Source organism: Poromitra crassiceps (genome assembly GCF_964638095.1).
Source record: "Poromitra crassiceps genome assembly, chromosome: 1".
In the NCBI taxonomy this organism is placed as follows: domain Eukaryota; kingdom Metazoa; phylum Chordata; class Actinopteri; order Beryciformes; family Melamphaidae; genus Poromitra; species Poromitra crassiceps.
Genome location: NC_139623.1, coordinates 3,929,954 through 3,934,607, shown reverse-complemented (window position 1 = coordinate 3,934,607; position 4,654 = coordinate 3,929,954). Strand labels below are relative to the sequence as shown.

Genomic DNA, 4,654 nt, shown 5'->3' with positions numbered 1-4,654 from the left:
TTTGCTGTTACATTATGACTTTGTTACATTATGACTTTGCTGTTACATTATGACTTTGTTACATTATGACTTTGCTGTTACATTATGACTGTGTTACATTATGACTTTGTTACATTATGACTGTGTTACATTATGACTTTGCTGTTACATTATGACTTTGTTGTTACATTATGACTTTGTTACATTATGACTTTGCTGTTACATTATGACTTTGCTGTTACATTATGACTTTGTTACATTATGACTTTGCTGTTACATTATGACTTTGTTACATTATGACTTTGTTACATTATGACTTTGCTGTCTGATTGAACTATTGCAGCTTCAGCACCAAGAGAAGCAATGAGGCCTGTGGGCTCCAGCTGCTCGTCAGAAACATTAGGGCCACTGTTTTGTTAGCTTCCTGCTTTCTTAAGATGAGATAATTGGTCTCAGATATGGATGATTTAACCAGACCAGCGATTCTCCATCATCAACACATCCAACTCTAGGGGACTAATAGACTAGAGAAGAATAGCCCTACTCCCAAGACTCTGATGCTGTGTATAGCTTTTGCAATGTCGCGTGTATTTGTTCTGCTTTGTTATGCATGGGAATCTCTCATCTCTCCCTGGGGTGTCTCCTCCTGATTTCCTCATAAAGCCTGGAGGGTAGGCTGTGACACCACTGCAGATGACTGATCATGCTGTCATTGCGGCAGAGAGTGAACCCCCTGAGCTGTCTGGCTCCGCCTGAGCAAAACTATGGGGGATGTTGCAAGGAGTTAGGGATAGGTAATGTGACTGAACCTGTCTGTCAACAACAGGCATAGACAGAAGAGGAAGTGAGAACAGAAAGGAAGTTTGCTCGTCTGTGAAGACGGAAGTTGACTAACCTCAGTATATCACCTGCGAAACAAAGATACTGTAGCACACAGTGTATCAGTAAGAGATTGTGTTTTGTTCAAAAGGTAAGAAAAGGAATGCCAAGCCAGACATGTGACGGGACGGCTGAACAAACTTGGCATTTTCTCTCTGTCTGAGCTGAGGTCATCCCTGAGAAATGCCAGGTATGCAAACACAGCCTTGTCCCTGAACTTACTTAGAGCTGCCAGGTATTCACAGGTAAACACAGCCTTCTCCCTCAACTTACTTAGAGCTGCTAGGTATTCACAGGTAAACACAGCCTTCTCCCTCAACTTACTTAGAGCTGCTAGGTATGCAACGGCGGATTGCGCCACACTATTTATATTCCAATGTTTTCTCTATAAAGCTACTTACCAGTGACATTCCACAAAATCCATAAGATCATGTCAAAGTGATTTACAGCAACAGCAGCCTCACGCCAAGCACTGCTGAGTTTCTATCACAAATGAAATAACACTACACCATCTATTTGAGGTTGCTGTGAGTGTAACTGTATGTTATTCAAGCTTCATTGTCCAACTGATATGAGTGATAGAAAATGTTCTTCTATTCTTCAGTTAACATGGTTTGATTTGCATTGTGCCTTCATCTGGCGGAAGGTGAGCGTCAAACCGTTGTGTGTATCAGACAATGCCAAAGGTTCATTTTGCTGAATGTTCCCAGGCCAGAGGACTACAAGGCTACAGGCTACATATGTGTTTTTCTTTTATGGGTATACACTGTTTTGATGTTACAGTATGGACAGTGGACAGGTAGAGCATAACCTACTGCTGAGCAATCCCTGATTAGCCTGTATGCAGAGTGATGCAATACTAAATTGCCTCTAGTCTTTACAGCACATGTTGAAAGCTGTCTGGAAAGCCAGTGGACCAGTCTGACAACAAAATAGGCTATTTAAGATATAAGCCATGAAGCCATGAGAACAGCTAAGAGGCATTGGACACTAATTAGCTGGAAAGCTAATTAGGCTAATTTTATGAGACTGTGTTAAAAAGAAAGAAATAATGCCAATTATAGCCACAGCTGATGTTGATTACATTAACATGTGTGTTTACATCTTCTATATTAAAAGGGAGCAAGTGGACCCGTTTCTAGCCTACCTCGATGAGGTTAGGGGTGACGGGTGACTCGCCTGGCTGGTTTCTCAAGGTCCCCTTGTGTGGGACCCCAGGCACAATATCTCTCAAAAGCACGTAAGCAACTTATGCGGCTGGTAATCATGTTGTAATATTGAATGTTGTTGTCATAGAACAGGCGAGGCCGCGTAGCGGCCGAGCTGCGTATGCGACGGGGCAGTGGGCGAGCTACAGGGTGGGCGAGACCACGAGCTCACCTGCACGAGTGACCTGACGGAGCTGGATTTTTTAATTAGGTGATTGCCCTAATTACCCAATGATGTGATGTCATCAGTGATGATGTCATCAGTGATGATGTCATCAGTGATGTCATCCTTCCTGGCTGAGGCATAAGTTCAGTGATGATGTCATCAGTGATCTCATCCATGATGATGTCATCAGTGATGTCATAGAGCAGGCGAGGCCGCTTAGGCGATGCGCAGTGGGTGAGCTGCAGGGCGGACGAGACCGCGAGGGGGGTGAGCCTAGGAATCAAGCGCGTAGCGCGCAAGATTGATAGTAAATGAACTGAGGGCCTGGATGATCTCTTTTTAAAATACTAGGCATCTCGCGGACAGGCTCGTCCGCTCTGCGGCCTCGCCCGTCCTGCAGCTTGCATCCGCTGTGCGGCCTTGCCCACAGCTCGGCTGCTGTGTGGCCTTGTCTGCCCTATTGGCGCACGCACAATGTATCCCTCTCTCTCTCTCTCCCCCCTCTCTCTCTCCTCTCTCCCTCAGTCTCTCTCCCCCTCTCCTCTCTCTCCCTCTCCCTCAGTCTCTCTCGTGAGCCTCCTCAGTCTCTCTTGTGAGCCTTATGACATCACTGATGATGTCATCAGTGGGATTTATGACATCACTGATGATGTCATGATGGCTTTGCACTGTTTCATGCAACTTTAGTTGGTTGAAACTGAGGTGGAACTAAGTTGCAAATGATCTGCATGGTCTAACGCACTTGAAACCTGTCTGAAACTCAGCTGCAACAGTTGCAAAACTCTCAACTTTGTGAAACTAGTTTCATGCAACAGCCAATCAAAACGCTGATAAGTAGGCAATTAATGCACTGATGGCTCTCTTCCTATCTCCAGCACATCCATAATGAAACAGTAGCCAGTGGCAGAAGGAACCCTGATACAACACTTCCGAATTGATATTATCCGACTAGAAAACGATACAAAATAAGATACAAAGATGCAATAACACTCCCCACTTGTACTGTAGTCCCGTATAGCGAGAGAAAGGAAAAACAATGACAGATGAACCAATATCTAGCTAGTTTGTTTTAGTGAAACTACCTTGTTGCATGAGGCAGACTTGATTATTTTGTAATTGTTTTGTGTAAATGTCAAGTTGCATGGCAATTATGTTTCATGCAATTTGCAACCTGCAACTATTTTGTGCAAGTTTCAAGGTGTAAAGCCAGCCTTATTGGTTATCCAGTTGGTCCCACATCTCTCCCATCAAAATACACTGCAATGGGAGGTAACGTTAGCAAGCAGCGTGCTGTCAAAACGTTTACTGTACATTTTATTGAAATGAAGTACTGTTTGGTGTATTATATGTGTGCCGAAATTTACAGTGAACTGTAACGATTCGCAAAATGTCTTAAATGTTGTTCTACGATGTGTGTTAGTTTGCCGATAAGCAAGGTAGTATTAAATAGCCAGATTTTGAATAGCGTTTGGTGGGCGAGAGAGAACGCAGGGACTGGAAGGGAGGTGTGACGTTACGAGTAAATACACTGTCAAAGCACATCTTCCACATAACAAACCACTGATAATCGGGCCGTGATGCTAATTAAAAACAAAACAAACCCCATTTACCAGACATTGTTGGACTAGTTGCCAGGTAGACTTGGCCAAGCACGAAAACGAGATTCCGAACACCCATATTTTTGCTGTCAGGTTTCGAAACGACCAGTTAACTAGCCCAAGAAGACGCGTTAACGTTTAATAACATGTTTACTATCGTACACTGTGCTGTCAGGCGATAGCCTATCCACCGCACTTATTTTACCTCTTTCACACGGACTTGTTTCCCGTATTGCATTTGTTTTTGTCAATTTTACCAAGTCGGCAGTGCACGTACCCTTCTCCGGTTTGACAGAATCAAATGCATCCACAGCTGAGCCGTACTGGACCGTCTGGACGTAAAGTATCGGTCTTCAGTCAGCGCTGCTGGACGGTGGTCGTCATTAACAACAATAATAATAACAACAACTAAGCCTTTTTTTCCTTCACGTTTTGCCGTTGATGTTTGCAGCAATCTTTCTTCGTCAACAAACGTATCTCGGTGCTTCCTGATTTAGGTATACCCCTGGTGATGATGTTGTTTCTTCGGGGTGGGGCGGAATGCAGCTTTAGACCGCCAAGAAATGTGGGCTAAAGAGCACGTCGGTGCACGTCTATGTATGCACGAATTTCAAGATTTTGCAACAGCTGGCGACACCGTGCAAGGATATATCTAGGCTAGTGCTCGCTCTCTGATCCAAGTAGACTGAAACTGAGTGTTGAGGAAAATTAAGTTCAAATGCAATATTGCAATTTAATCAATGCAACTTCACATGTTCAGAAACAAACATGATAGATAGGCTACCTTTGTTTATGGGTAAATCAACTGAGCATCTCTGCACTGC

At 43.9% G+C, this 4,654-nt stretch overlaps 1 protein-coding gene across 1 annotated transcript in view; it reads right to left on the bottom strand.

Annotated features, from left to right (window-relative positions):
- LOC310783989 (myelin basic protein-like) overlaps positions 1-4,322 on the bottom strand; it is a 99,989-nt gene extending 95,667 nt beyond the window's left edge. Inside the window, exon 1 of the mRNA XM_083644935.1 lies at positions 4,108-4,322. The gene's annotated coding sequence lies outside the window, so the exon portion shown is untranslated. The remainder of the gene's footprint in view (positions 1-4,107) is intronic.
- Positions 4,323-4,654: the final 332 nt, after the last annotated feature.